Source organism: Chrysemys picta, unplaced genomic scaffold (assembly GCF_011386835.1).
Source record: "Chrysemys picta bellii isolate R12L10 unplaced genomic scaffold, ASM1138683v2 scaf1420, whole genome shotgun sequence".
Classification (NCBI taxonomy): Eukaryota; Metazoa; Chordata; order Testudines; family Emydidae; genus Chrysemys; species Chrysemys picta.
Genome location: NW_027054126.1, coordinates 1 through 11,890, shown reverse-complemented (window position 1 = coordinate 11,890; position 11,890 = coordinate 1). Strand labels below are relative to the sequence as shown.

The window sequence follows — 11,890 nt, the reverse complement described above, 5'->3', positions numbered from 1 at the left end:
GCTTGGGGCAGCAAAAAACCTAGAGCCGGCCCTGACCCCACCTGCAAACCCTACGGGGCCTGGGGTTGGGGGGCTCTAGGCAGGGGAGGGGAAATCCCAGGGCCATAGCTCAATAACCCTGTGAGACTACCCCTGCAAGAAGCAGCGGGGTGGGGAGTGAGGTAATGCATCATGGGAGACGTAGTGTCTCCCCTGCCGCCTTCTCCCATCAGCCACTGCGGGCCCAATGGCACCATGGGAGATGTAGTTTCTCCCCTGACTCCATCTCCCATTAGCTGCTGCCAAGCCCGGCCCTGCCTTCCCATTTCTAGAGTGAGGGGCCGGTGGTGCGAGGTCGAAAGCGAAAGCTACTGTGACGCTGGGGAGGGGCCGCCCTTGCTGGGAAGCACCCCCCGGGAGATGTCTCCCTGCCCCGCTCGCCGCTCTGCACCATCCCCAGTGCGCGCGGGGGTGCAGGGTCCAGCTTGCTGCACTGCAGCAGGGACCCCCCCCACGCCGCCCCTCCGCACTCCCCCCACACCCTAATACTTGCCAGGTGCCCCCCGTCTCAATGCTGCCAGGCCTCCCCCTCTCCACTAGCTCCCAATCCCCCAGGTATGGAAGAGGAGCAACCTCCGCCCACTGTTCCCGTTGGGAATCTGTTAGAGGGGCTACTGAGTGCTGTCACGTCCGGTCACTGTTCCCAGTTGGACTCTAATATTGAGCGCACCGGGGCAATATAACTTCCAGTAACTGTTCCAGGTTAGACTCTAATAGAGGGAGCACCGGGGCAACATATCCTCTAGTTCCTCCTCTCCCCCGTTCCCCCCGCGAGCTCGGTTTGTGGCTCTTGGGGGATTGGCGGCGCCCTATACCCTGCAGCTGCGGCCCGGCAGTGCCAGGGAGCCACCCCGTGGGCCTATCTAGCTGTACTGCCTGCGCTGCCCGTTCCCCAGGGGCCGGGCCAGGCCCTGGCCTGGGAACACCCAGCGCCTGTGTGGGGCCCTGCTCGAGTGCACCAGGGCTTGCACCAGCCCGGCCAGACCCTCTAGGGCAGGGGTTCTCAAACTGGGGGTCGGGAGGTTATTATATGGGGGGTTGGAAGCTGTCAGCCTCCACCCCAAACCCTGCTTTGCCTCCAGCATTTATTATAGTGTTAAATGTATAAAAACGTTTTTAATTTATAATGGGGGTGGCACTCAGAGGCTTGCGATGTGAAAGGGGTCACCGGTACAAAAGTTTGAGAACCACTGCTCTATGGGCCCAGTCATGTACAGGCCACGCTGCTGCCCTCTGAGCCCAGAGCCCTTGGGAATCACTCTCCACAAAGTCTGCAGCACAAACAAGTGTCCGGGCGCTGTTCATTAGCAGTTGAGGCTCCTAAGGGCACCAAAACAAGCAGCCATCAAAGCTGTGCGGGGAATTGGGGTCAAGTGTTGGCACCATCAACATGACCGGTTGAGCCCCTCTGCAGGGCTTTTCCTTCACAGGTTCAAAGGCAGGAGTGTGTTGTCATCCCTGGATTACAAACTGGGAAACCAAGAACTCTTTCTAACAGCCCTTGACTAGCATGTGGTGTGTGTGATGGAGGCTTTACAGAGCAGGAAGCTACTTCACTGCCTCACCCTGTTTGCTTTTCTTTTTCATTAGCCTTCTCCCTAGGGCAAAGCATAGAGGTACTCGATAAAGACAGAAAATCGCTTGTTTCATAGTAAATCTGCAAATATGTGACCAAAAATCCTCCTTATTTAGAATAATATGGAAACTGACCCTCGAAATTAAAATGAAGACACTGGGTTTGATTGTTAATTATTCCTGCCCCCAGTAATAAAACTTTCAGGGAAGCTCCATATTAATCAATTGTTTATAAAGGACACATTTGGGGGTTAGGCCGGGGATAGGCATCTGGAAACCTAGAGGGAGGCAGCAGAGCACATGCATGGAGGCAAAGACTTAGGCACGTAGGGAATTTGTGCTGCAGAAACTTAGGCACTAAGCAGCCAAGTGAGCCAAGACACCTACAGGGTTGGGCAGCAGCCAAGCAGCAGTTTCGTAGGTCTCAGCAGTGCCTAAAAATGGGACTCAGGCACCGAAGTACCTTTGTGAATACCACCCCATGTCCCTATCCTAGGAGGCCAACAAGTACCGTTCTCCCCCTTCTAACAGAGGCGGTAACTGAGGACCAGAGACACTGCTCAAGCTCACATCTAGCAGAGTTAGGAAGAGAAGGTCAGTCTCTCCTGGGGCAGACTCAAGTCACTCCCGCTTAGCCATTGCCTTTTGGAATGACTGTGCCAAATCTATGTGCTTAGCTTAGGGTTACTATTCGTCCGGATTTACCCGGACATGTCCTCCTTTTTGTGTTAAAAATAGCGTGTGTGTGGGGGGGGGATTTGTAAATCACTAAAAATGTCCTGGATTTCCCCCCCATGCAGAGCAGAGCGAGCGGCTGGGAGGGCTGGAGGAAAGTCAGCCTCTCGCATGGGGCTCTGGCAGCCAGAGCCCTTCCCCCTGCAGCTTGCCGGGCTGGACTCTGGAGCAGCTGTAGAGCTCCTCCTCCCCCCCCCCTGCATTCTGAGCCGGCCGGCCTGCTGGGCCGTTTGCATCGGCCTTGGCAGCTCCTCCTCCCCTGCAGCCCAGCGCCCCGCTCCGGCAGCACTGTGCGGGGCCAGGAACCAGGTTGTGTGTTGCGCTGGGGAGCGCAGCCACGTGTCCGGCTCCGCACAGAGCCCAACACCATGTTCTGAGCGGTGGGGTAAGGGGGCCAGGGGGCAGGAGAAGGGGCAGGGAGATTTTGGAGGGGACAGTCAAGAGACGGGGGTGCTTTTTGGGGGTGGAGAAGGTTTTGGGCAGTCAGGATACAGGTAGGGGGTAGGGTCCTGGGGGGCAGTTTGGGGGGGGTCTTAGGAGGGGGCAGTTAGGGGACAAGGAACAGGGAGGCTTAGGTAGGGGGTGGGGTTCTGGAGGGCAGTTAGGAGCAGGGGTCCCAGGAGGTGGCAGTCAGGGGACAAGGAGCGGGGGGGGTGTGTTTGGGAGTTCTGGGGGGGGCTGTCAGGGGGCAGGGGTGGGGAGAGGGATCGGAGCAGTCAGGGGACAGGGAGCAGAGGGGTTTAGATGGGTCGGTAGTTCTGGGGGGGGCTGTCAGGGGACAAGGAGCAGGGAGGGTTGGGAGTTCTGGGGGGGGGCTGTCAGGGGGTGGGGAGTGGTTGGATGGGGCGTGGGAGTCCCAGGGGTCTGTCTGGGGGTGGGGGTGTGGATAAGGGTTGGGGCAATCAGGGTACAGGTAGGGGTAGGCTCCTAGGGGGCCAGTTAGGATGGGGGGAGGGTCTCAGGAGGGGGCAGTCAGGGGACAAGAGGCAGGGAGGCTTAGGTAGGGGGTGGAGTCCTGGGGGGCAGTTAGGGGCAGGGGTCCCAGGAGGGGGCAGTCAGGGGACAAGGAACGGGGGAGGGTTGGGGGTTCTGAGGGGGGCGGGAAGTGGGAGGGGCAGGGGCGGGGCCAGGGCAGGACGGGGGCGGGGCTCCTCCCGTCCTCTTTTTTGCTTGCTGAAATATGGTAACCCTAGCTTAGCTATGCTGTCTGTGCAAGGGAGCTACCCCTGCCCAGCCACGTGAACGAGGCAAGAGGCTGCAGGAAGAGCTGAGCATTGGGCAAGTCTCGTGAAAGCAGAATGTTCAGAGGGTTAGGGCACTGTGCCAGGGATCGCATATGTGGGGCAGCCCCTGAACCTCTGCTGTAGAGGGTCCAGGGAGCAGAGGGGCCAGGGAGCCATAAGAAAATGGGTGGTTGTGTTTGTTCTTTATGCTTTAAAGCAGCAAAAAAGATTTTTAACTTTGGTGAACCCTCCTTTCCAGGGTGTTATAATTCAGCAACCACTTGTCCAATTCACATCAAATTTGGTAGAAATAGTTTACTTCAGTCCCAGATTTAAGGTTCCAATTTTGAGGCTGATAGGATCTTCCTGTAGTTTATAGATGTAGGGTCAAAAATCAGGGTTATAAAGGAAACTATTAGAGTCTTAAACTATGGAGTGACTATCATCACTCCATCATACTAGGATGAAGCAGCCTCTTCCACAGTGGGAATAACTCTGCTCCAACCGGGATGTGTGTGAGGCTAAGCCGTCTGGGTCTGAGAGGATAAGCACATTGCTGTATGCAGATTTCCATAAGGACTCTTTAATTTCATAGCACCATCTAAACGATAATGGTGGCTTTCTGCTTTACAATTTCACTTGCATCTTCAGCCTTGCTACATGCAGGAGAAAAGAGTAAATTCTGCTGCTGTTTAAAAGACATCACCATAAAAGTGCACAAGGACAGATGATACTGAACTGATTCTCTTTTCCTAAATTATTTTTGCTTTATACTATAACTTTAATTTTTTCATTGTCAGGCACCTCCCGGACTAAGGGTCCATTTCACTGACTGTGAGAAGCTGGAAATGTCCCAGTGATCCTGTAACTGCTGGGAAGTTTCTCCTGGGCTCATGAGGTACGTGGCAGGAAGTTCTCATCCTTTAATTTGTTTTTAAAATGCTCCTTTTTCCACTTGAAAAGCTTCACTAATGACTTTAGATGCTCTGTATTTATCCATGTGACCCAGACCCAGAAATTGCAATGCCTTTTCTCACACTGCATTATAAAAACAGATACAAAATACATTTGTTCTTCTTGGCTACTTTCTCTTTGTAATTTTACAACCAAAAAGTTAGTGATTTTTGTGATATTTTTCAATGAATTTTGCAAATGCTAGTATTAAGGCCTTTGTCCAGAATATTGGACTGTAATTTGAGATGGTGAACAGTGAAGCAGAGTTTTGCTATGTCTTGTAACATGTCTTTTGACAAAAACAGTAGCAAACACGCACATTTTGATGCAATTATTAATTAACACATGTCCTAGGGTTCATATTGTGCTCAATGAATTTGTATCCCAAATTACAGCACATTGCTCACTTGGAATTTGTTTTTTCTTTTCCTTTCTGGTGTGTGAATCAAGTTACAATGAAGATGAGGATTTCCTTCCACTCGCATTGTGCCATGGGCAACCCCTCTCTGTCCAATTACCTCCTTTTCTTTTTTACGGTCCATGTTTCTACATTGGAATCAGGTAGGAAGCCTCTTGTCACAGAGTGTCTTCTACTTTCTCTCAACAGTTTGAATACCATTGATCTTTTGTTATTTTGAAACAATTCATAATAAGAGCATTTTATGTAAATTTGAGAAAGAAAATCTTTTTGGGGGGGGGGGCAGGGGAAGATATTGATTTTTCTCCCTTTTTACTCCCCTTGGTCTCAGTGTAACCTGTACTCAGTGGACTTTTACATCATATTTCACCTTAAACCTTCCTCCTGTCTCATCTTAAACTTTTGCGACTCTACCTATCACTATTGAATATTTTCATTAATGACTTGGATAATGAACTGGAGAGTATGCTGATAAAATTTGCAGATGACACCAAGCTGGGAGAGGTTGCTACAACTCTGGAAGACAGGATAAGAATTCCAAATGACCTGGACAAATTGGAGAATTGGTCCGAAATCAACAGGATGGATTTCAATAAAGACAAGATCAAAGCACTTCACTAAGGAAGGAAAAATCAAACGCACAGCTACAAAATGGCGAATAAATGACTAGATGGTAACACTGCTGAAAAGGATCCGGGGCTTACAGTGGATCACCGATTGAATATGAATAAGGCTATGAGTCAGTCATGGAGGTCATGGATTCCATGATTTTATGGGACCTCCATGATTTCCTGAAAATTATGATTCAGCTCCGGGTGGCAGAGCTAAGGCTTCAGCCCTGGGAGGTGGAGCTCAGGCTCCAGCCCCATATAGCGGGGCTTGGGCGTCCATGATTTATTGCTTATTGCCCACATCCTGCCCATGACTTTTATTAAAAATACCCATACCAAAATCTTAGCCTTAAATATGAGTCAACAATGTGATGGAGATGCAAAAAAGGCTAACTAAGATTTTAAGTGATTATAAGTAGCAGGCATAGAAATCAAAGTTGGTTACCTAAGTAATAAATATAGAAATGCAGTCTAAATTTTAACTTTAACAGACTAAGTAAGATTTGAATCAAGTTGTCTCTCACCCTAACAGATCCTACAGGTAGCTTACAGTTCCTTAATACACGGACTGGACACCCTTCCAGCCTGGGACCATTCTCTTCCAGACGATCTTCCAGGTGTTGAGATGGAGGTTGCGGGGAGAGAGGCCAAGAGATGATGTCACTGTCTCTCTTTTATGCTTTCTTCAGGATGCTAGAAAGATCTTTGCTGTAACGTGAGTTAGGTTGCCCCATTGCATATGTGCCTTCTACAAGAAGTCTCTGAGATAGAAGGCTGGGTGTTGATGAGCCATTAACACCTGTCTGGCCAGCGATGGCGGCTTCTTTGTCCCTACTGAAAGTCCAGCTGTGGGCATCTCTCAACCTCATAACATATTTCAGTAACATGTATAGCAATACTTCATAACTTCACATACAATGATAGTACATAAAATCCACAGCATATTAAGGTCCAACAGATCCACACTTTTAAAATGATACTTCACAAGGCATACTTTTTACAAAACAAACCATAATCACATGATAATAGTGAATATGAGGGGTCCAGGGTGCTAATTTGAGGTAAAGAGTGTCACACTGATCCATCCCATCTTCCATTCCTTATTGGTTTTTTGCTTTCTCTTAATAGTTTGAGATGCTTGCTCATCCAACTTGGTCTGTAACCCTTCCCTACAAATGTTTCCCCTTGCTTGAGATTCAGGCTTCAGATAGTTTCTGCAACTTTAACTTAAAATAATTCCAAGCCTCCTCCACAGTCAGATCCTTGAGTTCCTCAGTCTAGTCCAGTTCTCTAATTCCCTTACTTTTTTTAATTTGCTCTTTTGAAATTAAGAACCCTAATTGCAGATCTATTTTTTATCTTTCCATTTAGTTTAAACTGAATTAGCTCATGATCACTTGAACCAAGGTTGTCTCCTACAACTAGCTGTTCTAAGAGGTCCTCACTACTCATGAATGCCAAATCTAAAATAGCATCAGCTCTTTTGGTTTGGTGGCTATTTGGTGAAGAAATATTTGGTCAGCTATCACATCCAGGAAAATCTGGGCCCTACTATTATTAGTAGCACTTGTCCTCCAATCTATATCTGGGAAGTTAAAGTCTCCCATAATCATAAAAAGGTCTCTATCCATATCCAAATCAGATGTGTGGGGGGAGGGGGTCTCTAGCATACCCCAAGCACTATCCAGGGGAGCCTCTGGTAGCTTTCTTCTCCAAAGTGATTTTGACCCAAACAGACTCTGTTTTATCCATTCCATCACTTCTGATTTCTTTACAGTTTAACTCCTTATTAATATACGATTCTACTCTACCACCTTTGCCTTTATTTCTGTCTTTCCTGAATGGCACGTACCCTTCAGTTCCTGTACTCCACTCATGACTACTATTCCATCATGTTTCTATTAACCCTATAATATCTGGTTTCACTTCCTGCACTGGTAGTTCTAGTTCCTCTATTTTGTTACCCAGGCTCCTTGCATTGGTGTACAAACATCTTAACTGTTGCTGCTTGGCTTCACTCAGATTCCTCACCCGATTGAGTACAGTTATTCTACTTACAGTATTGCCTACTTGACTTTAGCTTCATTGGTATTGGCACTATCTTTCCTCTTACTGTCCATTCTCCTACATACTGCTCTTCCTTTCCCCATTGGAGTATTCTCTCTTGACTTTCCTGCCGGTCAATATTAGAATAAGGCATGAGGATTACATGAGCATCTCCCAGCAGTCTCCCCCCGAGTTCCTAGTTTAAAGCTCTTTTAATCAGTGGTGCCGTCCTCCACCCCAGCAGTCTATTTCCCTCCCTATTCAGGTGGAGTCCATCCCATGAGAACAGTCCTCTGTCCGTGAATGCATCCCAGTCATGAAATATCCCAAAACCCTCCTTGTAGCACCACTGCCTGAGCCATCTGTTGATCATCATAATCTTGTCTTGCCTTCACTCTCCTCCTCTAGGGCCAGGCAGAATCCCACTGAAGATCACCTGAGCCTCCATTTCTTTAAGTGTCTTCCCCAGCTTGGCATAGTCTCCTTTGGTGCATTTCAGTGAGAATCTAGCAGTATCATTTGTTCCCCATGTGAAGGACAATCAGTTAATTCTTTACTGCTTCCATTAGAATTCTTTTCAGCCTCCGGTCCACATTCTGTATCTTAACTCCTGGCAGACAGCACATTCGTCTGTTCTCAGGATCAGCTCTGGTGACAGGCCTGTCTGCTCTTCTTAGTAGGGAGTCCCCAATCATGTAGACCTTCCTTTTCTTGGTTTTGTTGTGATTTTCTGGCCTTCCTCCCAGGGCCAGCTCCAGGGTTTTTGCCACCCCAAGCGGCGGAAAAAAAAAAAAAAAAAAGCCGCGATCGGTGGCACTTCGGCGGCAGCCCCACCGCGCCGCTTCATTCTTCTGCAGCAATTTGGCGGGTGGGACTGAGGGACTGAGGGACCTGCCGCCGAATTGCCGCTGAAGAGCTGGATGTGCCACCCGCTTCCATGAGCCGCCCCAAGCACCAGCTTGCTGTGCTGGTGCCTGGAGCTGGCCCTGCTTCCTCCTGTTCCTTCTGATTGCAAGTCCTCTTGTCTTTTGTTCACACTTGCAATCTTTTGTGAGTCATCCTGTATCCTTCCCCTCTTCTTATAGGACTAGCTGTTCTTCTCTTCTTCCTTGACCTCCCACCTTCTGTGACTGCCTGCTGTGCCCCTTCTTCATTTTCCAACTCAGCAAACCTATTCCTGAGCTCTATTTCTCCTTCATTAGCCAGTCTTTCCCTCTGCCTGGTTCTCATAGTCACATGCTTCCTATGGCCGCATTCCTCATCCAGCAGTCTCCCCTCAGAGTTCATCAATGCAGCTTGCATCTGCCAGTCTTGACTTTTCCCTTCAGCCTTCTCTTGTCTTCCCTCCATCATCTGCTTGAATCCCCATCAAAACTAAACAACCATAGTTTCCACTTGCATCTCCAAGTCTCTGATCTTCTCTTCCATCTAGTCTAACAGGCGGCACTTCATACAAACCAAGCTCTTTTTGTGTACCCGCTTCTGGATAATTTACATCCTGCAGCTTCCACATCTGATTGTCTTCATTGTCTCACCCATTCCTTGTCTCACTACCACTGCTGCCTCTGTATCTGTCACAGCCTTCCCGCCTAAGCTCCTGTCATGGAGAAAATAACAAATCTCCAAACAAAATCCCCCCCCCTCCGAACACCAAAGCAGAAACTGACCACTACACACTCCCTTCCCCAACCTCCCACTCAAACGCCCCTGTTTTCAGCTCTGTTTGCTGGTTCCTGTGCCACTGGATGGCTGCTTGGCTGCCTTTATAGACCCCAATCAGAGAAGCCCCACTGCCTAATCAGGGAAGCCCTGCCCCCTAATCTGAACTCTGCTTCTCTCACAAAAAACTATGCCCTACCAGCCTCTGCAAACTGAAGAAAAAAGGAGAAAAAAAGAAAAAAGAAAAAAATCCACACAAAACTACAAAAACTCACTCACTGTCCCCTAAGGAATAGGTGCTTGCCTCCTTCCTTCTCCTCCCACTGAACTCCCACTCAAACTCCCCTGTTTTCATCTCTTATTTATTTATTTACTTATTTTTGCTGGCTTCTGTACCAGCCATTGGATTGTGTTATAGCTTTCTCTGCTAAATTGAGCTCATTATCAAGTCATTCCTTAATCTTCTCATAGCTCTTCTCTGAACTCGCTCCAATTTATCAACATCCTTCTTGAATTGTGAGAACCAGGACTGGACATAGAATTCCAGCAGGGGTGTCACCAGTGTGAAATACAAGGAAGTTCTGTGACCTGTGTTACACAGGAGATCAGACTAGATGATCACTTCTGGCCTTGGAATCTATGAATCTATGATGCAAAAGTTTGAATTGCACATTACACAAATAAGTCAAATATATGAAACAGAGTGATTTGAACTGAATGTGACTGACACATGCTGTAAATTCATTTTGTGTGATGTGCTACCAAGCAGAGAATGTCATAAGTGGAAGGGGGAAAGAAGGATTTTGTACTATATTTGATTGTTTTTCAAATATCTATATTTGAAAGGATACATAGCAAGTTACAAATATAAAACAAAGTACTTTTTTTTTTCAGTTTAGCTTATGTCACTGGGGAAGGGGTTTAAGGCAAACTGAAAAAGGTCACTATTATACCAGAATAAGGGGGTCCACATAGGAGTTATACCAGTATAATTACACCTGGATAACCAATAAAACTTACCCATGTAGACCAGGCCTTAAGCTCCACAGCATGTCACAGACACAGCCTCTCCTTTCAGGTGTTCTGTATCATCCTTCTCTCTAGAGGCCACCTGCCTCGGTTCCAGTCTAGCAAACAGTCTTCCACAGGTTAATTGTTCTGGTTTCAGCCATTAACCAGCTCACAACATTTAGAAACAGAGATCACCCATTTTTTAATTCTCTCTGGATTGGTATTGACTAGGAAAAGTGGCTGAGTTTAGCTCAAGGGTTAGCTAACATGTGCTAGCTAAGCCTGTCCTAACTTGACCTGTTTTCCAGTGCAGATACAGTGAGACACCATTAGCTCAGTTTTAGCTGGTCAAGTTGCAGCCTAGGCAGTTGTGAGAGATCACCATTCATTACCTATGAAAGCAATCCAGCTCCCCTCTGATCTAATTTTCTGTGTGTCTTGGTTCCTTTAACAGTGAATTTCAAGGTGATTGGACCTGATCATCCCATCATGGCCTCTGCAGGTGAAGATGCTCTGTTACCCTGTCACCTCTTCCGTAACACAAGTGCTCAGAAGATGGAGGTGCGCTGGTACCGATCCAAGTTCTCTGAACCTGTCCATCTGTATCAGAATGAAAAAGATCAGGCTGAGCAGCAAATACCAAATTATCAGGGCAGAACAGAGCTGCTGAAGGATGGTATTGTGGATGGAAGCGTTGTCTTGCGTATACGCAACATCACCCCCTCTGACCATGGGCAGTTTATCTGTTTCTTCCGATCAAGCAGATTTTATGCGGAAGCCACTCTGGAACTGAAGGTGACAGGTCAGTAACTTGGGCTGCTAATTTGAATTCACAGCAGAATAATAATTTATTTTGATGTGGAACTTGACGTGTCTCATTTTCATGCGAGTATCCAGGATTCCCTTCTATCTGCCAGTTATTTCCCATCAGTTGTTCAGGAGCCTATGCCCTGGGCATAAGCTAACAGATTTCAATGTGTGTCTCTCCACATTCTAGGTGTTCTTTTCACATCTTTGTTGTGCAAGAACTGTGAGAAAATCTATAAGTACCTACATGGGAACAAATATTTGATAATGGCTCTTCAGTCTAGCAGAGAAAGGTGTAACACAAGCTAATGGCAGGAAGTCGAAGCTAGAGAAATTCAGACTGGAAATAAGGCATAATTTTTTAATAGTGAGAGTAATTAACTATTGCAGTGGTTCTCAAATTGTGGTCCGCGAGCTCCATTCAGGTGGTCCGCAGATAGTTCCCTCTAAGGCCGCACATGAGAGAATGAAAGGCCACCCACCCAGGCGTGGCTCCACTAATTAGGTGCCTGGACCCTGGAGAAGACACACATGTAAGGTGAGGTTGTGGCCTTGGGGGGAATAGGGGGTAAGTGGGAGAGGACAGTGGGGTGAGAAGAGGAGGTGGGGGGAATTTGAGATGTACAGGGCTGCAGCAGCCAAAGAAAGGCGACTTTCCCCGGCTCCAGGGCTGCGGCTGCTGGGGAGGGAAGGCCCTCCTTCCCAGCCTCAGCTCTCTGGCTGCTGGGGCTGGGGAGAGACCCCCCTCCTTCCCAGTCCCAGCTCTGTGGCTGCTGTGGTGAGGGAGAGACCTCACTCCTTCCCAGCCTCAG

At 48.0% G+C, this 11,890-nt stretch overlaps 1 long non-coding RNA gene across 2 annotated transcripts; it reads left to right on the top strand.

Moving 5' to 3' along the window:
* The first annotated feature begins 2,648 nt into the window (after positions 1–2,648).
* On the top strand, positions 2,649–11,068 carry LOC135979943 (uncharacterized). 2 transcript variants are annotated; one of them, XR_010597181.1, is made up of 5 exons: positions 2,649–2,734; positions 4,373–4,470; positions 4,977–5,087; positions 6,088–6,270; positions 10,726–11,068. It is a non-coding gene; the product is annotated as an uncharacterized LOC135979943 (long non-coding RNA). The 2 variants fall into 2 exon arrangements; XR_010597182.1 differs by lacking the exon at positions 6,088–6,270.
* The last annotated feature ends 822 nt before the right edge of the window (positions 11,069–11,890 follow it).